The 22,080-nt window shown below is 50.2% G+C and overlaps 1 protein-coding gene across 2 annotated transcripts in view; it reads left to right on the plus strand.

Moving 5' to 3' along the window:
- The first annotated feature begins 1,379 nt into the window (after positions 1-1,379).
- Positions 1,380-22,080, plus strand: part of Kiaa0513 (KIAA0513 ortholog) — a 53,286-nt gene continuing 32,585 nt past the window's right edge. For both annotated transcript variants that reach the window (XM_021220566.2, XM_021220563.2), the window contains exon 1: positions 1,380-1,541. The gene's annotated coding sequence lies outside the window, so the exon portion shown is untranslated. The remainder of the gene's footprint in view (positions 1,542-22,080) is intronic.

Here is a 22,080-nt window from a genome sequence, read left to right on the forward strand (position 1 = left end):
GGCTTGCAGAAGGCTCTTCCTCGTTTTTAAATGTCATGTCATCTGCCTCTGTCCAACTTCCTGAGGTGGCCAGAGGTCTGTTAGAAGGCAGGGCAGATGCCACTGAATCTCATGAGGAGAAATGGGGTTTCTCAATATGGAACGTGATTCCTTAGTGAGTACATTTGTGCTCCCCAACGTCTAGGTGAGGTCAGGGTTATAGAACTTGGTAGCTAGTGTCATCTGCCTTCCCTGAAGCAGGGGAGGGCTCCTTCAGCCCTAGCACTGTCCCCTTGCATTCTACAAGTTTTCTGAGCCTTGTCTATAGTCTGCTGGACTCTGTGTGGAGCAGCTGTCGGTAGGGTCCACACAAGGATGAAGGCTAGCACCCACCCTTCCGCTCCAGAGCTGGCACCGAGTTCTCACACGCAGATGCCTAGGTGTGAGACCTTCTCCTGGGGTGGCCACGTGTCCCTAAACTCTCCAAGAACTGTAGCTCCCAGCCTTTTCCTAAGGCTCTCTTAAACTTTCCCAGGAAGCCTTAGTGGGACAGATCTTCCCATCTGTTATCAGCAAAGGGCAGGTGCTCTGTTACCACCACCTAACTCACCTTCCTGATTGGCAGAACTCCAGTCCCCTGCCTAACCCTCAGGACTTCAGAAAAATCCCAGAAGCTCGGCCTTGGTTTTCTTTAGTTTTCCTTTTCCTCCCTGGCGCTGGGCATGGGAGCCAGGACTTTGGCCACTCAGAGGCAGCGACCCGCCCCTGAGCTCCACCCCCCAGCCTCTTTGTTATTTCTTTATAGAAGAGATGTGGGAGAAGCTGAATGGCTGGATGTTGTGCTTACTCCTATTTATGAAAAAAGCCAAATCTACTGGCCTCTTAAAGACACGCCTTTCGGAAGACAAACGGGACCCAGCCGGCCACTCGCGCCTTCAAAGGCGTGTGGGTTCACGGGACCTACGCTGGGATCCTGCTACCCCAGGCAAGACCAGCCTCGAGGGACATCATCTTCTCCCAAACCACTCTTGCGCGCAAAAAGGCCGCGCCCTGGTCATCCTCTGCTGGAACTCCGTTCCTGAGCGAACCCGCGCGGCTGTCGGGAGGCGCAGGGACGAAGGGGCGCTCCTGCGCCTGCGTACAGGAGCTGAGCGCGGCCCGGCGCTCCCTGCAAAAGTGACAGCTCGCGAGTCACGTGGTGCTCTGGAGGCGTGGCTCCCGGCTTGCTCCAGAGAACTCGTACGTCACGCGGGGGAGGAGGGTGGGACTGGGCGTGGCGCTCCCTGTTGACTGGCAGCTCTCTCCGCGACACATCCCAAGGACCCGGCTGCTCGCGCGTCACGTGCTGCTAAAGGGGCGGGGCGCTCCCCGCTGACTGACAGCCCGCTCCGCCGCGCCTCAGAAGGACCCGGCACGGCTGGTCGCGCGCGGTGCATCCGCGGCAGCTGCGGACCCGACGGCGTCCGCCCCCTGCCCGGTCCCGCGGGCCGCCGCGGCGAGAGGGCCTCGGGCTGCGGTGCTGCGCTCGCGAGGGGCTGTGCGGCGTGGCTGCGCGGGGACCGGTGAGGAGGGGGTCGCTGGCGGCGTGGGCGGGTCGCCTGGACGGCCGGTGCGGCGGGCAGGGCTGTCATTCTGCCGGTCTCAGTGGAGGGCCGCGAGCTGCTCAGAGGCCACGACCGCGCCGGGGCGGGTGGGGAAGGCTCGGACCCCGAGGCCGCTTCTAGGATTTGGGAAGACCGGACCCAGTCTTGCACGGGTCTGCGCTCGCCCCGAGTTGCGGGTGGATGAGACGTGGGGAAGGTGACAAGGGAAGGAGGAAGCAGGCTCGGCGGTCCAGTGTCGCACACGGGTGCGACCTACGGAGTGAGCGGGAGTGCGGCTCTGCCGGCGCAGGTGCGCTGGCACGGGCTGGGTCCCCGACGTGGAGCTGTCCCGGTGGTGAGTCAGAGGTAGAGGTGAGCTGGCAGCTGGCAGGCCGGGCTACCCTCGCCCCGGCTGGGATCCAGCCTGTAACCCGATGCTGAGGTTCTGATTCATTCCCTTCGATCTGCCTCCCTCCCAAATCCTGAAAGCAGGACAGCGACATGGCATGAACCCCAAGACAGGGCAAAGAGGCTCGGGCATTAGCAAGCCACATCCCTTCCCTCTTTCCCACACTGTGGTCAGAAGTCGGGACGTTTAGGCCTTTGAGGACCAAGATGGCAGATAAGCTGTTTCAACAGGCTCCATGGAAAAAGTTGACACCTGAGATTTTCTTTTCCCCTCAAACACTGGTTGGTGATGATGAGCTAGCTCAGTCTCTGTTGCAATCCAGAAGTTTCTTGGGTTGGTTGTCTTTTGGATGGTCTGTGTCAGTTCATGTGGAGTGGACTCCCATCTCTTGAGAATGTCACAAGTATAACTGCATCACAAGTCTTTGAAGAAATTGAAGTGAGTTATCTCCACAGATGCTAAATGCAGTTCTATCTTCATGGCAATGTTTGTTTCTTCCAAGGTAAGTGGTTTTAGAATAACTCCTAATGGTGCTGAGGGAGTTTCTTTGAGGACAGCCTCCCAGCCCCTGCTCCCCTAGGGAGCTATTGAGTGGGCAAGTCATGTGAATACCTGGCTTTCTTTCCTTTTTCCCCCTTCTTCATCTTCCTTTCACAAGGGGAGAGTCATCGGGCTAAAAGAAAATGTCAGGAGGCTGAAGAGATGCTTCAGCCAGCAGTTGAGAGTACACTGATCTTTGAGAGCTCCAGAGTTCAGCTCCCGGCACCCATCCCAGGGGTTTCCCAGCCACCTGTAACCCTTACCCTCACAGAATCTGATGCACTCTTCGTGCCTCCTCAAGCACCTACACACACACACACACACACACACAAAGTTCAACAAGAAAAACAACTAAAAAATGAAATTTCAAAAGCCAGATGCAATGGTATAGAGAAAAGAGTATCGTGGGTTCAAGGCCACCCTGATAACAAGATCACGTCTAAAGAAAGGAATCAAAAGCTGAATGACACCCCACTTAAGGATGACAATAGGAGAATGACTTCTACTGTCACGGTGTTCTCTTGCTGTGGTAGCTTCCGGAGTACTTTCAACAGGATCTCCTTGTTCATCTCCACCATTAATTTGGGAGTGGCAGGTATCATTCCTCCTGTGACACAGATGAAGAAACCAAGACTCACTTGTCCAGGGCCACTTAACTGTTGGAGGCAAAGAATGTTCCACAATACCTTTGTTGCTAAAAGTGCTGGGTATAGTAGCTAATCACCCAAGAGGACATGAGATGGGCGTGAGCAGGCTATGCCTCCTGCTGGGCTGGAGGGCTGAGTGGAGCATCCTTTTCTGTTCTCCTGGCCTCACTGACAGTCAGCTGGGCTGGCCAACCATCATCACCATACTGTTCCCTCTCCCTATACCCTCTGTGGCAAGGCAGGTTTGTTTCCAGGCTTTGAGAAAGCCAGTAGGAAGTGCATTGCAGAGTATCTTTGCTCAAGGGCTCAGTTTCCAAACAGGTCAGGTGTCCTCCTCAGCTGTGATGCAAGACAGCATGGCGGGTCTAGGGAGACCTGCCCCAATGATTTTCTTTTCCATCTCCCGACCAGAAGAGATGCATGGTGAAATCCATGGAGCTGCTGCTGGCTCTGCTGCGTTTACCTAGATTTGGGACGTGGCATTGTTTGAGGTTTTGTGGCATTTTTTTTTTCTATTTTTAGCATACACAGCTGCTCTTGTTAGGGAAGAACAAGCTTTTTATCCCATTCTCTAAATCCGGGCAGCACCACAGGACTGCAGGGGGTTACCTTATGGCTGTCTCTGCAGGTCAGTGGTTCAGGCCAGACCAAAAGCCAAAACAGTCTTGGGTACACATATCAAAGCCAAGGTCTGACCTGAAAGGTTGCCTTTACTGCATGCCTCCAGGGACTGTGTTCTTTTCTGGATAGCACATTTAAGGAAGGTCACAGGAAGCCATCCACAGTACTCATTGTAAGTTGCTACAGAGGTGCAGGCTGGTAAGCCGGGAACATCTTGATGGCCAGAATTACAGAACATACAGGGCTGTTAGTGGTAAGATTCCAAGAAGCAAAGGACAAACAGTACAGTTAGAAAGACTTGTTTGAAGAATGTCATGGTCTCTCACGATGAAGTTCAGACTTCTCTTAGGCTGCCAGGTGCTGACACAGGTGCTGACTGATCTCACCTGTATCTCCAGTGTCAGCAGCTACCCCAGTCACTCCCAGTCTCTTAATCAGGCCTAGTTTGCTGTGCCACAGGGCCTGTACTCCTTCCAGACTTCCTTGTAGGCACCTCCCTGTCGTTCAGGTAACCACTCCTATGTCACATGTTAAGTGAGCCCATCCCTGAGAATCAAAATGATCTTCCTGTTTCCTTTGGTTCCCAGCCCACTCTCTTCAGCACATGGCAGTAGTCTTTATCTATATTAGAAATAACCTTGTTTCTTTGAGAATATTTTTATTATCTGCCCACTATTTGCTGCTGTATCAACATGCTGGGAACAGTGGCTATCTTGTAAAAGCACTCAGTGCATGCATACTTACTGTAGGACCATTTGTGTCAGAGCCTGGCAGGATGGGAGGAGGTGCTACTGAGGTGGACACTGAATCGGCTTCTCTTATGGGAGATAGCAGCTTAGCAGCTGACCATTGGGCAGAAGAGTTCAGGCATGGTGGATGGGAAGGGAAGCCAAATGATGGGCTGTCAGTCTCTTGAAGGAGCTAGCTATAACAAAGCTCAGTGAACCGGGTATCTCAATACAATATAAATGTATTCTCTCAGAGGTTCACACACCAGAAGCCCAAAGTTGAGGCATGAATAGGGCAGTTTCCTTTTCCTGGATTCAACCAGCTACTGCTGGCTGGTGTGCCCAGGCATCCTTCCCTTATAGCGGAAGCACTCTGCCTTATAGCTCTTCCCTTATAGCAGAAGCACTCCAGCCTCTGCCTCTGTGCTCTCATCTTGTCTCTGGGTCTTCTCTCTCTCTCTCTCTCTCTCTCTCTCTCTCTCTCTCTCTCTCTCTCTCTCTCTCTCAGACAGAGTTTCTCTGTATAGCCTTGGCTGTCCTGGAACTTACTCTGTAGACCAGGCTGGCCTCGAACTCAGAAATCCGCCTGTCTCTGCCTCCCAAGTGCTGGGATTAAAGGTGTGCGCCACCACTGCCCGGCTCTGGGTCTTCTCTTACAAGGGCATCGGTTAGGCCCTATCTTGGTCTTAACCAGTGACATCCATAACTATCCTTTTCCAGATAAATTCACACTCACATATCTGGGGATAGAACTTCAAATGACATTTGGGGGTAGGGCATGATTCAACTTCCAGCTACAAGATCTAGTGATCTTTAGTTGGATGCAGTGGCACTCACCTAGCACTTGGGAGGCTGAGGCAGGAGGATTGCAGCAAGTTTGAGACCAGTTTCATAAGTTTGAAGTCAGGCATGGCTATAGAGTAAGACCCTGTTTCAAAACACTAACAAGCAAATAAATAAAAACAAAAGCAAGCAAACGAAACCCACAACATATAGCGACATTTTAACAGGACAAGTTGGTGGAAGGTGCTTGGCAGTGCTTAGGGACAGTGACAGTGATTTAGATGCTTTTCTGGAAAGCGTCCATGATCCTCCCATCTTCAGGGGAAGGATGCACTGTGTGCTACACGGCAGGTCCTGGGACAGGGTTTCCTGCCCCAGCTTTTTGCTGGATTCTGTCCAATGGGGTAGAAATAGCTCGGCAGTGTCTAGCGGGTAAAGATATTCCATCCCCATTCTGCTCACGGTGGACGTCACACCTCCATGTGGAGGAGGTGCTGACACTGGGGAAGCTGCGCCCTCCCTCTATCATTCCCAAAGACAGCTGCTGAGCCTGTAGGGACACGCAGTCTCTGACCTTGACCCTTGACTAAGTGTGAGCTCTCTAGGAGCTCCTGCCAGGATGGGTTGTGGCTTGCGGTGAAGAAACCTTGTCCTTCTCTCACTGGCTCTCCAAGTCCTGATCATGTTTTGCTTAGTTTGCTTTGAGATGGGATCTTGCTGTGTAGCCCAGGCTAGCCTATTGCTCACAATCCTTCCTCAGTCTTGTAAGTGCCGGGATCACAAATCCATGCCACAATGTCCAGGCTGCCAGGTTTTTGTTTGTTTGGTTGGTTGGTTGGTTTTGTTTTGGTTTGGTTTGGTTTTGATTAGGTAACCTATGTGGCTGGTATCAAATGCAAATGGCATACCAAGATGTCAGTGAAAAGTTGCTTTGATCTTTCTGCTGTCCTCCCCACCTCCACGGGCACCATTACTGTCAGCATCTCAGGGCTCCTTCCAGAGACCTGATGCTCTTTTTATGTTTTCGTTCCCAGTCACCACAGGGCTGTTGTTGTCTCTCCTTCCAGCCTTCTTCCCTCCTGCCTCTTCTGTGCCCAGTGGACTGGCTTATTCCCATGTGTTCAGAGATGATGACACCATCCCTGCCAGGAGTTCTATATTGGGAAGGAAAGTGCTAGAAGAGATGATTTGGTGGTGCCACATTTGAGAAAAAATGTGAGGAAGTGCTTCTCTGGGAGGGGTGGTTTTCTTTGTCCTGTGTCTTCAACCTCATTAGCTAGGTTAGTGCTGACAGGGGTGGGGAACAGGACCCTGGAAGCAGGGTCAGCTGATCTTATGTTCCAAGGGTGTGAAATTACCCCGAGCCTTATTCCAGCTGGTGATTATTATAGGGTACATGTGCCATGACAAGCATCGTGGTCAGCTTTATGGGATTGTCATGTCAATCCCCACAAAAGCAGTCTGAGTGGCCTCTGGTAATATCCCAATTTACAGTCAAGACTCTAGAAGAGTCAAAAAACTTACAAATCCAGGTTTCCTGGCTCTGACTGTGGCTCCTTTGCTTATCTAATCTGCTGCTGCCCTGGGCTGAGCCCGAGTCACCTGTGAAGCCCCTGTCAGTGTGCTTCAGACAGTGCTGGAGCCTACAGTGCTGCTCTCCGCGCCTGCGCACTCCTGGTGCCCTGCCAGCCCTGGGATTTAGTCTCTAGACCTTATGGACCCCTCCCCATCAAGAGCACTGTCTTCAGGGCTGTGAGCCTGCTGAGGTGAGCCTTCACCCACCCCTCTCTTTTGCCTGCCCTCAGCACTTCCTAGCACTTTGGGGATGCAGAGGTGCTGAGGGCAGAAGGCTGCAGACAGCTTGAAAGCCCTGTCCTCTCAGAGCCTGGCTGCCATCTTACTGCCCACCTCCTTCTGTGAGGATGCTTAGCCTTCAGACCTGAGAGTTCACTCACTCCTCACAAGGCTCCCGCCTCCCCTCACCCTCTCTTTGCATGGGCTTTAAATAGTCTCCTCCCTCCCCTCTTTCTTCTCTGTTTCCTCCTTTCTTTAGGAGCTTGTCGAAGTACATTTTACACATTATAGAATCTACCCATTTCACGATTCAGTTATTTTTAGTAACGCTGAGTGGTAAGACCATCGTCATAGTCTAATTTTAGACCATTCCCATCGCCCACCAAAAAGCAAGTCGCTAGGGATAGCAGTTACTCTTTGTCCTGTCCTCCACCCAGGAGCCACCGTTTTGTGTCCTCATCATGGTTCTGCCTATTCTGGGTACTGGGCAAAAGGTGGTCCTTTGTGACAAGTGTTGATTCAAGCTAAACCCTCTTGGAGTATGGTGAAACATGGACCAGTCTTTCCTCCCATTCAGCCATTATTTTGTCCTGAGAAAGTGTGGTGCCTTCTGCCCCTCTGTCTTCCAGCACCATCTGCCGTCTTACAGATCTGCCTGGGCTGTGGGAGAGCAGGTGAGTGAGAGAGCCCTTAATGCTCTCGCTGACTCAGCTGTAGACTTTAATTCGGGGATGGAGATACCATCTATGTTTCTCTGACTGGTTTGAACCCACGATCCTCCTGCCTCAGCTTCTCCAGTGCTGGGATCACAGGCAGGTGGCACTAGCCTGGCTCAGACCTTGTTTGAATTGCATGAGTGTGTCCATGAAGTCTTCTTTCTGTCCCAGGATCCTAGTTAGACTTTCTGTTGCATTTTTGTCATAGTCTCCTATGCTGGAACCCCTCTTTGGATTGTACACACACACACACACACACACACACACACACACGCACTCACAGAGAGACAGACAGACAGACAGAGACAGAGAGACAGAGACAAAAGGACAAAGAGACAGAGACACACAGAGAGACACACTCACACAGAGACAGAGAGACAGAGACAAAAGGACAAAGAAACAGAGAGAGAGAGAGAGAGAAACAGTGGATCTTAGCTATGCAGGCTCCTACCAGAAGCCCTTTCCAGCCCCTAAAGACAGAATTGAGTGGCCAAGACCCATTCCAGGGCAGGGGTTGTTTTGCTCTTCGTTACTGCCCTCATTCAGGCTATTGTGCTGTGTGCAGAACATAGGCAGGGGCTCCTACCCAGCCAGGTGTGCTAGAGACATTTCCCTGGCTTTTGCATCTCAGGCGTGATTCACAGCAGATGAGTCACAGCTGCAAAGTGGCCACTGAGCTCGGGGGAATGGAGCACAGGAAGGAGCAGATCCAGTGCAGATGGAAAATACCAAAGTAGAGAGGCACCCGCAGCTGATTTAAGCCAACATGCTTGAGTTGGGAGGGGTGAGCAAAAAACCGGGGTGCAGAGCTGGGTTTCCTGAGCAAGAGATGAAGGCCCTGAAAGAGCAGGAACCCATTCTGGTTAACTATAAATATGAAGGATGGAGAAAAGACTTAAATGTAATCCAAACACCACCAAAACTGAGGTGTCCTCCCCTGGAATTTTAGTTTGGGGTGATCCAAAAGAGAAGGGAAGACAGCTAATAACCAACCAAGCCCAGTGCTGCTTCTACTCTGGAGCCCAGAGCATGCTTATAGCTGGGTATGGTGGTACATGCCTGTAACACTGGCACTCCCAGGGCTCAGGGCTCAGGGCTGCAGGCCTGGGGTCAGTGCCTCTTCCTGGTAGTCCTAAGTTTGTTCTGCTAACATGCAGCCTGCTCCATGAGCCTGGGTCATTAGCCTAGCCTCCAGGACTAGCCTAAAGCCCTCGAAGTTCCTGCCCCAGGCCTTTGCCTCACTGTTGGCTACACAGGCAGGTCCCCTGCCTTCTCCTGCTGGGGTCTCCCTGCCCAACCAGTCCTTCTCACTCAGCACCATTCAGCAGAAATTCAAGGTAAACCACATGGGTAAATTGCTCTAGAAGCCACAGTAAGCATGCAAAACTAATAGAAACAGTGAAATGAATTTAAGATTTCTATGTAGCCAATATTCTATGTAACCAATATTATTTCCACATGATATAGTTTTTTAAAGGGCTATTTATTTTTATGTGTATGGGTGTTTGCCTGTATGTATGTATGTATGTATGTGCACCACATGTGGGTCTGGTGCCCACAGAGGCCAGCCAGAAAGAGGATATCAGATCCCTTCAGACTGGAATGACAGGCTGATGTGAACCACCATATATTCATATCCTAGGAATCAAACCTTGGTCCTCTGGAAGTGCAGCCAGTGCTCTTAATGGCTAAGCTATCTCTCTCTCCAGTCCTAGAATATAGTCTTCTGGGGGTTTTGTTGTTTTATTTTTTGTTTTTGTTCTTTTGAGCTAAGATCTTATTATGTAGTCCAAGTTGGGCTAGAACTCATTATCCTCTTGCTTTGGCCTCTGGAGTACTGGATTCCAGGTGACTCCACCCCAACCACCTTATGAGAATAAGGACCGAGAGACTTTAAACTCATTTTTTTGTGTTTTTTTTTTTCTTCTTGAATGAAGTTAGAAATCTGATGGCCAGGACATCTCAGCTTGGATAACCACATGTGGATTGCCACTGTGAGGTTCAGATCTGATCTGTTCACATCCGTATCTCATTCGCAGCACTAACAATGGTGCTACGATTTCTGCTTATTCTTCTGTGCCTCAGACTGAGGAAGAAGCTCCCTGTCTGTCTTGCCCCATGCAGACAAAGTATGTCTCACTGTAATGCAGAGTGAATTCTGCTCAGTAGCCCAGTGGGCATATGGCCGAGCACATAAAGAATCCACTAAGCAAGTCGAGGCAGCTCAGTCGTCAGTCCTTTTCTAACAGGGCTGCTTAATGTCCAGGCTTCCTTGTCACCAAAAAATAATACCCAGTTTGCCCAACAGTTGTCTCAAGGACCATCCTGATTATTCTGCTGATGGGGTTTTGGGGAACAGCAAAACTAAGAATTCAACGTGGAACAACTCAAAGGGTCAGGGTTCTTTGGAGTTTGTTGCTTAGTGCTAATGTAGATGAGACATGTGTAGTGTCACAGTGGCTCTAAGCACCCGACACTAGACAGGGAAGTTCTTGCTCTACAGACCAGACTGCTGAAGGCACACCATGCTATAGTGAGAAACCTGGCTGTGATCGAAGGAGAATGACAGACAGCCTGAAGATCCAATGTGCAATGGAAAGATGCCCTGCTCTGTTGTAATCCATGGTGCCTGCTCCATCACCTCTGGTGACACTGGGAAAGTCCTTATCCAGGAGCTTGGCAACGCCATACAGACCCACACTCTCACTCCCTTTTGTCCCAGGTTGGGGGCTCCCAACCTAATGTTTCTTTCTCTCAGAGGACTGAGCAAATGGGAGCAGCTTCCACCGAGAGCAGTTGAGCTGATACAAGGGAAGATGCTTGTAAACTGAATTAGAGTTCTGCCGCAGGCAGCAGAGGGGCTGCATCCATGCACACAGAGTGGTCCTTGCACTGGTTAGGTGTCCTGAGTGCTGGGGTAGAGGGAGCCTTCTTCCTCATTCACTAGCCAGTGGCACATGCAGACTCTTCACTCACCTCCATGCTTATGAAGAATGAGTGTTTATGTTCCAAAGTAAGAGAAGGCTGGGGACCGAGGGGGTTTAACTCTTGTATGTGATTGCCTGTAAGAGAGTTCCAAGCTGAATTTATTATGGTTAAAACAGTTGTCAGTTATATACACACTGACTTGTACAGTTTGGGGAAATGCTTCCAAATATAAACTGAAGCTGTGCTAGGCTTCCAGTATTCTTTATCCCTCCCAGTTCTCCAGCTAAGTCTGAGTAAGTCTGCATTAGCTATATGGGGAACATCAGTCCACCTCGATCTTCTTGCTGCTTTATGCCATCTGCTTTTGTTGTCTTAAATATCTTCTTGTGTCTGGCATGCTTGGGCTCCTACCAGATTTGACTCTGAAATCTCTTTCTCTCTCTCTCTCTCTCTCTCTCTCTCTCTCTCTCTCTCTCTCTCTCCCTCCCTCCCTCCCTCCCTCCCTCCCTCCCTCCCTCTCTGAGGTCAGAGGACAACCTTAGGTGTCAATCTTCCACTCTGTTGAGATGGGCTTGTTGTTAGACAGTGTACATGCCAGGTTAGCTGGCTCCAGAGCTCCCAGGGAGTCTTCCATCTCCCCCTCCTATCTTGCCGTAGAAACACTGCGATTTTAATTGCATACTACTTCTCATGGCTTTTCATAGGTTCTGAGGTCCTCCTGCTTTGAGCAGAGTCTCTCTGCTTGTAAGGCAAATGCTTTAGCCACTGAGCCATCTTCCCAGCACTAGGGAAACGAGGCTCTTAAGATTCCCCAGGCAAAACCAAGCTTCCACTTCTGTGTTGCTGTTAGCATCTGCATCTAGAATTGTGGCATTTGTCAGGAGCTAAGATACTTCTGGAATGCCTGAGTCCATTTCCCATTTATCTCTGCATCCCCGGGGCCAGCAAGGACCTAATCAATTGTTGTCAAACAAATGACCTGATCCCTTGGAGTAACACCCTGGGTCCTCCCACCTAGGGAAAGGAAGGGAAGTGACATCAAGGCAGCAGCTGTAGAACAGGACTGCTCTGTGTCAACCAGAGTTGACTGCCAGGCCAGAGCAGTCCTGTTAGCGTTTCACAGACTGCGGCCACCAGCCCATCCCAGTGCTGTGGCTGATGAAAGGGTCCTTGTCTGTGTTCATCAGCTTTCATTACTGAAGCTCAATGCCAAAAGCAGCTGGATAAAGAGGAAGGTTTGTTTAGCTCACAGGTTTAATTAAGTGAGAGGAACATACCATGGCAAAGCCTATGAAAAGGGAATGGTCTCATTTTTAGCCTTAGCAAGATAGGATGAACAGAGTCCTGATGACCTGAGTACCTCTCATTCTGTCTACCTCTGGATCATTCCCAACCCCTTCCATATTGTCAGCCTGTGGACCAAGCTTGTAACAAGATGTATGTATGCCTTGGAGGAATACAAAGTCCATCTAGCTGTAGTGACATCCACAATCCAGCAGAGCAAGGCTGTGGAAGCAGGCGCTGCTGGCTCTATTTGGACTTCTGCAGTAGCTCTTTGGCCCCAGGCAGCTATGTAGCTTTCTAAGCCTTAAGGACTGTACAGTCACAGACTGACATAGCAGTGGACCTGGCCTGTGTGGCTCGATGCCTGGAGTGTTGTGAGAGTGCAGTGTTAGTTGCCATGACTTTTAATAACCAAGAATCGAGAAGCCCTTACCCCTGCTGGAAAAAGCCCAGATGGGCTGCCCTGACAGGACTGCTAGCAGTACTGGCTGCAGCTGGCTTTGACTCTGGGGAAACTGGTGATGGGTTTACACAGCATGCCGAGGAGTGTCCACGTCACATAGTCCTGGAGAGGATGCACGAGGGTTTCCTTCAACTCACTCTTCCATTCAAATGCAGATTATCAAAAGCGTAAAGAGCTATAACTGCTCAGGGTTTCTACACTGAGTGACATAAAATCTTTGAAATGTTTAATAAGGAAAATGTAAAGTGCTGGTATACAGCTGTAGTTTCAGTAACTGAGGAGGCCGAGATATTAGGAACACTAAAATGCTCGAGTTCAAGATACATAGTGTACTGGCTAGTTTTGTGTCAACTTGACACAGCTGGAGTTATCACAGAGAAAGGAGCCTCGTTGAGGAAATGCCTCCATGAGATCCAGCTGTAAGGCAATTTCTCAATTAGTGATCAAGGGGGGAGAGGTCCCCTTGTGGGTAGTGCCATCTCTGGGCTGGTAGTCTTGGGTTCTATAAGAGAGCAGGCTGAGCAAGCCAGGGGAAGCAAGCCAGTAAAGAACATCCCTCCATGGCCTCTGCATCAGCTCCTGCTCCCTGACCTGCTTGAGTTCCAGTCCTGACTTCTTTCAGTGATGAACAGCAACGTGGAAATGTACTGAATAAACCCTTTCCTCCCCAACTTGCTGCTTGGTCATGATGTTTGTGCAGGAATAGAAACCCTGACTAAGACACATAGTGAGACCTTTCCCTCCAAAATTCCAGAATTCAGTAGTATCTCAGATACCAAGTACTGGTGTGCGGTAAGGAACCTGCTCTCTGTCTCTGTCTCTCCATTTGGGTGTCTGTTTCCAACTCTCTCATATTCTCTCTCATATTCTCTCTCATATTCTCCCTCATATTCTCTCTCATATTCTCTCCCTCGCCCTCTCCCTCCCCCTCTCTCTCTCTCTGTGTCTGTGTCTCAGAATTAACATCTCCATTCATGTCTTATATTGTGTCTTTCCCTCTGTGTTGTGTGACTCTCCCCAACCCAACCTCTCCAACCTCTCGTGTGTGTGTGTGTGTGTGTGTGTGTGTGTGTGTGTCTTTTCTAGCTCCTGGTATGACTGAGCAGTCTGGTCTGATCAGCAGCATGTGGAGAAATGACACGCCTCCTCTCCTCCACACTGTGTTTCGTGGATTCTGACCCACAAAGCTTATTTAATCTTTTGTGTCAAGCTGTCTGAAGGATTTGGTATGGCATTTTAGGAAGTTGTAAAAAGGAGGTCTGACCCCCCCACACACACACCACCCAGAGGACACCAAATTCTTAGTAAGGAGATTTATTACCCCAGAGGGGCAGGGGGCTGGGCTGCAAAGGCAGCAGCAGAAGCAACAAACACAAGCAAACAAGAAAGCAAGGGCAAAACAAACAAACACCACTCTTGGAGTGGAGGTTTTCAGAGGAAAGGGCAGACCATGCTGGAGTGAGTTGGTAAATCCTGATTTGGACAGATCTGCCGAATCATGAATTTTGATTGTTGGACCTTGGTGTTTGGTCTCAGGAATGAGTCAGTGACCAAATAATCAAATAGACCTTGAAGGCTAGCTTTAGGAGTGTAACGGTTTTTAGCAAGGGAGAAAGGGGGTGAAAGGGCAAAACCTGTCTGTAATGTCTTCTATGCTCAGATCTGCTAGAGTCCCTGCAAGCTGTCTAAATTCAGTATTCTCCAACGAAATCACTGAATCACTCCAGGAAAAGCTTATATAAAAGGTGACCATTGGGGCAGGAAGGCCAGGCATGGTCTGTCAGACTCAGGCCTTGCTGTACCCTGCCTGCTGTCACTACTCAGGACCCAACCCCAGTGTGGAGCAGATAGTGTCAGTGCAGCTCCTCCTCTGCCACATAGATGCCTCCTCAAAAAGATTAGGGTGTGGCTCTGGTGACTTGCCTGGCCGTTCTTGCTCTTTTCTTTGCTCCATCCGACTCCTGTGGAGGTATTTGAAAAAGTGGAATGTGGTAGGCAGGCACAAACATTCTCTGACTCAGTCTCAGTGGAGAGGCAGAGGCGAGCTGTTTGTGTTGCTTATCACTGTCTGTGGCTCTGACTCTTGGGCAATCAGTGGTGAAGGCTCTGGGTCAGTGGTGTTGGTAAAGGGAAGGAAGGGGATGGGTGGACGCCTGACACAATGCAGGAAATCACGGTGACCTTCTGTGTCAACCAGGAAGGGCCATGGTATTCTGGGAACTGACTGGAAGTGGCGCTCCTCCCAGGAGCCTGCAGCATGTATCGTTGCTCCTGGTGAAGACTGAAAATCCTATTGTCGCAGCGGCTCTAGAAGCATCTGCTCTCCCACCCTGAGAGAGTGACACTCAACCTTGGGGCAGTCCACCCTGTCACACATCCTGTCAACAGTCTGTGCTGCTGGGACTCATCTGGTTTTCTGTAACACAGGAGCCCTGGGGGCTCCTGACACAGCTTACTGCCCCTGACCCCTACTCTTGGTGCGGACTCCTGGCTGCACCACTGATGCTGAAGGATAAGACAGCCAGAGTGGGTATAGCCTGCAGAGTGTCCAACAGGGGCTGTCACAGTGGCAGTGCGCAATGTGGGGGTCTCAGAATCAAGCTAGTTCTGGTCCTGGCAATAGTGCCTGTCAGGTGAGAGGGCTGCATTCCTTGTTAGCCCTGGGTCATTGGCATTTCCTAAAGAAGCCTGGTGGGATTCGTTCTTGTGTCCCTGTGAGTTATGCCCCTCAATCCTTTCACTTGGTGTCTTTCTTACTATGCAGTGCTACCTTTCCCATGCAGCTACCTTCTCGGAAGTTTGCCTGCCCTGTCCTGTTCAAACCTAGTATGCTTTTGAGCAGGGATGCCTTCCTCCCCACTGGCAGAGGATGAGAAGTCCCAGCTCTCCTCCCTCCCTCCTAATCCAACCTGCACCCCGCCTGGCAGCCTAGCAGGGAACTTGTAATTGACCTTCCTCATTTCCAGCCCCTCTCCAGCTTCCAGACCTTCACTGAGCTTCACTGTTGTCATGGGCAAGTGAGACTGTAGGCGGCAACGTCTTTCCTCTTTGTGGAGCTGCTGATGACAGAGCCTGAGGTGACACAGACTCTCAAAGGACCAGGTTCAGGACTGCCTGTCAGGGAGAGCTGTAACTGAGGTAGCTCAGGACAGTGGAAACCTGGGGAAAGTTCGGTCTGAGTACCAAGTCCAGGTCCCATGTGGGTAGGCATGTGGTGGGTGCGGCTAGCTGCTGCGTCTGGGATCTCTAGAGCCTCCTCTTTCTCTTTTCTCATTTTTTTCTTCTAAATTTATTTTTGTGATGCCAGGTAAGTGCTCTACTGCTGCTCCAAACTCCAGCCATTTTCCTAAGAAAGGGCATCTGTTCAACGTAGGCCGTGTCTTGGGCACTCAGCTGCCTTTGCTGATTCTCTTCTAATTATCATCCAGTAAAGTAGACATCTTTTGGAGTACATTTTAAAACACATAGACTCATGCAGTCACTACCAAACTCAACTAGGAAGCCATTTCTATCCTCTTAAACTCCCATTGACAATGCCCCTTCCCATCTCTACCCAGGAATGCCACCTCTCTGCCTTTTGTGAAATGTCTCACAGATAGAATCAGGGGAACTGTCCAGGAGACTCCCTTCACCTTGCTGAGGCTCACTGAGGCGTTTGTGCCCCGAGTCTAGAGTGAGGGCATGCCCAGTTGTCTGCCTGGCCACTGGGCAGTGGAACTTTTCTGTTTCTAGCTCTTGGCATGCACACCTGATGTGTGACTGTGCTGTCCCGTCAGAGCAGTGCACACCTCAGACCGGAGTGAGCTTACTGGGCTCTGTCATCACTGTGTTTAGCTCTGCAAGATAAGCAGGCTTCCCATGCAGAGAGATCCCCAGAGATGTGTACAGCTGATTTGTTCTGTGGGAAGCACATCCATCATGCTTCCCAGGTAGGGCCATGAACAAAACAGAAGAGAGAAAACATGGATCCTTGTGGCTGTGGAGACAGCTCGGTGGTGAAGAGCACCTGGTGCTTTACAGAGGACTGAGGTTCAGTTCCCTGCACCCAAGTGGGGTGGCTCACACCTACCTGTAACTCCAGTTCCAAGGGATCTGACAGTCTCTCCTGGTCTCCAAAGGCACCTGCACACACACGCACAGTACACATGTAGACCAGAGAGAGAGAGACAGAGAGAGAGACAGAGACAGTCACACACAGAGAGGGATAGAGACAGAGTGAATGAATGCAATTCTGCTGAGAAGTCTGGCACAGGACACATAAGCCTGATGCCCAAGGCCACCACCCATCCAGAGTGGTGAATGACTTGATGCCCAAGGCAAGCGCAAGGAGAGGGAAATGACTTTCTCTAAAGCCTGTTCACTGCACACCCGGGCTGTTTCTTTTCCCCTCTTTGGATTTTTGGAATCAGGATCTCACATCCTTAGACTCAGCATGTGGCTGAGGATGCGCTTGAGTTCTGATCTCCCTGCCTGTACCTCCCAAGTGCTAGCCATAGGCATGCGCCACTGTCTGATACGTCCATCTGGTTACCTGTGCTTTCATGCTCTGTGAGATGTCCTCCCTGACTGCTGGATTATATGCATGTGATGCATGGGTGGTGTGCATTTGGATGTGTGTGTGGGGGGGTGAAGTGGATTCTCTCAAATTAGTCAGCTTTTGGCTCTATGGGCTTTGTTCTTTGTCGGCCATAGCTTCAGGGATTTTTCCCTCTGTTTCGTGCTGTCTTTCCTTGCAGCACGCACATACTGGACCCTTTGATGTTGTCCCTTGGCTGCAGGCTCAGCTCATTTCCTTGTCTTCCCTCTGTTGCTGGGATCAGGTGCTTGCTGACCTTTTGGTGTTCACTGACTCTGCTGTGTCGTCCTGTCCTGCTGCCAAGCCTCTCCAGGGAATTTTTATTCTCCATTCTACAAGTTCTGTTTGATTTCCCTTTATCTTCTTCTCCCCCTGAGACTTTTAAGTTTTTCCTTCAGGTCCACCCTGCTTTGCTTCTTGGAGTAGTTTTTACTAATAGCCATTCAGAACCCTCTGTCAGCTGATTCCAGACGTGCTGCCCTTTCAGGTGGCCTGAGCGTTCTCACTCCTGAAGACTTTCCTGGTTCTCTGTGTGCTGGGTAATTTTGGATTAACCCTGGGTGTTCCCTGTGTCGATTTATAAGACTCTGAGTCGTGCTTAAGTCTCTTAGGGAGTGTTGGTATCTTGGCTTCAGCAGACATTAGGCTAGCATATAGCCTTTTCTTACTTTAAGGCCATTATTGAATAAAATAAAAGCTATTGAGACGCAAACCTAGCACAGTCCTAGCACAGTGGATCTGATAACCAACAAGGCTATCAGTCAACTGATGTCGAATGGGTAGAGGAGACAGTATGTTTATGTTGGATCTCTCAAGCAGATGGAACAGTATGTTGAACAGGAGTTTTATTTCTGACATTTCTAGTTGATGTTTTCAGACTGCGGTTGACTGAGGGCAACAAGGACAGCACAGATAAAGGGAGGCCTCTGAGCCGTCCTCTCCTCTGCTGTCCTTCAGCCCACAGACAGGGCCTTAGCAGGCTTCCATGTGCTTTCCTGTCTTTGTGCTTACTTGCTGGTCCCAGTAGACCTAGAGGGAAAACAGTGGGGTTTCCACCCATTCAGACTTTTCTAACTGAAAGGGGGCTTTCTTCCCTCAGAGCTGAGGGACCTAGACACAGGCTACCTGTGAGGAATGGGAGAGAAGAAGATAGAGACAAGACAGCAGAGACACCTTGGGGAGCTGGCTCTTGGTCTGGAAAGCAGGCTACCTGTGTGGCTAGACCCCCTCCCTCCCCCATGCTTCTTCCAGGTATTGGGCTATATTTAGTCCAAGATGAGGACAGCAGAGGCAGAAATGACAGCCTCCTGCCACTCTGGTGGTAGTCACATATTGATCTCTTCTCTCCACCCATCGGCCAGAATTAGATTTTTCAGAGGTACCAGTCTGCATTCTCTGCGGGTATCAGAGCCACGTTTGTGGTGAGGCAGGTGACCAGGCACTTGCCCAGAAGTACAGGGAGCCTAGAAGCCCCAGACTCATGGCATGGAACAGAGGACCTGGACTGAATAAAGAAAAGGAATGTCACTGCACGTCCCGCCAGGAGCCGTGTGGCTTATGTGGGGAAAGAGGAGCAGGGTAGATGGTTGGACAAGGCTAAGTGCTGTGCTGCTGCTCAGGGGCTCTCTGCAATCCTCTGTGAGACAGCTGGTTTATCTTCACTGAGTGAGCAGCCTTCTGGGCTAAGCTAGTGAGTGACACCAACTGAGCCTCCTGCATGATCTGAAAGTCTAAAATTCCCAGTCCTTCAAAGTCTAAAACCCTTAGCACCAATGAGATACTATAGCAGACCTCATGTGAGGGTTCAAGTCAAGCACGGGCACATAGAAATACAGTGTACAGTTACCTTTGGGCAATGCATGTAAGGCACATGTGGAAAACGCACACATTCCAAGGCATCACGTATCTCAGGTCAGCCACAGGCAGCCTGCATTAGACAGTTTCAGGAGGAGATGTCAGGAAAGGCTTCTGAGAGTGGAGGCTTGAAGGTAAGGTGTTGGGTGTTTGTTGTTGGTGTTGGGTCACCGTGCACGCGGCCTCCTGTGCTGAGGCCAGTCTAGCTCTCTAAAGAAACCAGCACTTCACCAGCACCAGAGAAGGCGAGGCAGGTGGTTTCCAGGCCAACCTCGGCTGCAGAGTGAGGTCCTGTCTCAACAACAGTAATAATAAAAGTCCTCAGTGTGCTTGCACATGCCTGTGCTCTCTCGTCGCTTGTTTGTTTTTTATTTTTTAATTCTCAAAAAGCAAAGCTAAAGTTGGGTGTGATGATACACATTTATATTCTCTATGAGGTAAAAGGAAAGATGAGGTTGGCCTGAGCTACGTACTGAGTAGCTAGGCTCACCTTGATTACAAAGTGAAATCTCACTTTAAAACAAAAAAACAGTAGACAACCAAGAAACAACCCAAAAACAAGGGCTGGGCATGTCACTCAGTGGGTAGAATGCTTGCCCGGCATGCTCAAAGCCCTGGGGTCAGCTCCCATCACCACATAAACTGAGTGTGCTGGGACATATCTATATTCCCAGCATTCCAGAGCTGGGGACAGTAAGATCAAAAGTTCAAAGTCATCCTGGGCTGCATAGTGAGCTTAAGTCTAGCCTGAGCTACATTAAACCCTATCTCAAAATGGGGGGGGGGGTCAATTTTGTTGCAATAATGATTCTCACTGGATTAAAAAGTCTGAAGGACTGTGTTCAGTCCCTATGACACCTAGCATTAGCATGCTGCTGAGTAGTAGCTCTTGGACAGGCCGCCTCCATCACCCATTTGATCCCTACAGCAACCTGTGAAGGCAGCCAGGCTTCCCGGGGGTCCGTAGTCCCGCTTTGAGCCCTTTGAGTTCTGGTCTTGTTTTCATTGAACATAAACATTTCCCTTTAATGCCCTGCTGTCGATGTTGCCCTCAGATTTCAATGGAGTGACAGAATTAATGTAACAGTATTTACACAGTGTTTTTATTGCACCCTTTGGTTGTTTTCCCATCTTCGCTGTGTGTTTAGGTTATTGCCCTAAAATAGACCGAGCAGGCAGGCACGATGACATGAGGGGGTCAGAGGGTACCAGTGACCTGCAGAAGGCCCCCAGGTAGAACACTGTCAGCTTAAGATTTCTGCATGTGGTGGAGCAGGCTTCCACATAGCTAGGGATTTAGCCAGAGGGAGAGGCAAACTAGGAGAGGGAGACAGGCTTGAAGGTGTGGGGGGGAGACAGGCTTGAAGGTGGGGGGGAGGGGAGACAGGCTTGAAGGTCTGGGGGTGGGGAGACAGGCTTGAAGGTCTGGGGGGGGGGGGGGGGAAGACAGGCTTGAAGGCCAGGGGAGGGAGACAGGCTTGAAGTAGTGAAGGTTCAGAGTTGCTCAAGTACCTGAGGTTGCTTCTGAATAGTGCCAGCATCTCTGCCTTTGTCCCTGAAGAGCTGTGTGGGCAGCTCTGACAGAGATGACAGGTGTCCTGAGTAGGCGGAGGTAGACACTAGTGGCCTTTCCACAGAGGACTTTGGGCAGCCTGCCAGGACTCCCTGCCTCCAGGACAGTAGCTTGATCTCTCCTCCCACGGGACACAGATGTCCTCTACATGTGCATAGCTTTATGCTTGGCCCTCCTGTGCCAGAAGACAGCACTGAACCTGAAGAGAAGGAACCATCTCTCGTTCCCATCGTGCCCTCCAGTGGGCTTTTTGGGAAGGCATAGTTTTATATCCCATGGGAGGGAGCATGTCTCCACCTGGTGATGGCCTGCTCTTTTCTCCATACCAAAAGGCAGACACTGTTCGTATAGTTTTCCAAATTAACTCAAAAGCAAGGAAAGTCAAGCCCATCAGCCTGATTGCATCCAGCTGTCCTAGTTTGTCCTGTTAAAAAACCCTGCTGGCCAGGCGTGGTGGCGCACGCCTTTAATCCCTGCACTCAGAAGGCAGAGAGAGACAGGAAGATCTGCATTCAAGGCCCACCCGGCCTACATAGCAAACTCCAAGTCACCTAGAAATACCCAGCGAAAAACCTGGTCTCAAACAAACAAACAAACAGACCTCACAGCTGTTTACAGAGGAAGGACTGACCAGTGACTGAGATTGAACTGAAGCATGCAGTTACTGTGGAAACACTGGAGTTAAGGAATGATGACGACCAGAGAACAGAACCATCACCTCATGAATTTTGAGTGGCACACAGAACCCTGGGGTTCAAACTTGGAGGAGCTCTTGCTTGTAATCACAATTCACATCCCCCACTTCATGGCCACTTAGGCTGCTGGAATTTTAGATAATTCTGGATGTTGGCTGTAGGGTGGTATTTGTTGTAGTGTAGAGCTTTCCATGGTAGCAAAATCAAGGAAGAAGGAGGAAGGAGCCTGTCTTGGTCATGACATGCCCCCAGTCTGTGGCACAAAGCCTGGTTCGTCTAACTATAGACCAGCTGCTGTTCATGGAGAATATCACCTATTGTTGTCTCCCCCTAGATTAGGGACCAACAGTCAGTCCTTTCTTTCACATTTCCTTCTTCCCAGAGATGTTAAACTTGGCATCCCTTTGCATGTAACGTGATGAGGGTTACAAAGGAGAAAAGCTGGGTTGAGTTTCACAGAGAACCATCTCAGAGGGAAACAACAGGCACCCCTCCCAGTTGAAACCTTCCTGTTGGCTTTCCTGGCAAGAAGACCCAGTGTTCAGGGCCATACTATTCAATGGGCCTTACCCTGTTTGAACCTACAAGTTATGAAAAGCAGTCCAGTCCCTCACAGATGGAAGGCCATGGTCCCATCTCCAAATAGTTGTGCCCAACCATGAAATCCACTTCCTCTCTGATGTTCCTGTGGCATGATCCAGTCCTGTGGCAGCTCATCGTGGCATCATTTCAATGCCTTCTGTTGCCAGTGGCTCTCTACTTTATTCTTTCATCTTTTTTAAAGTCTTGCAAATTATCAAATTAAGATACCTTTGAGGAGCCGGGCGTGGTGGCGCGCGCCTCTAATCCCAGCACTTGGGAGGCTGAGGCAGGCGGATTTCTGAGTTTGAGGCCAGCCTGGTCTACA

This window comes from Mus pahari, chromosome 20 (genome assembly GCF_900095145.1).
Source record: "Mus pahari chromosome 20, PAHARI_EIJ_v1.1, whole genome shotgun sequence".
NCBI classification, from domain to species: Eukaryota; Metazoa; Chordata; class Mammalia; order Rodentia; family Muridae; genus Mus; species Mus pahari.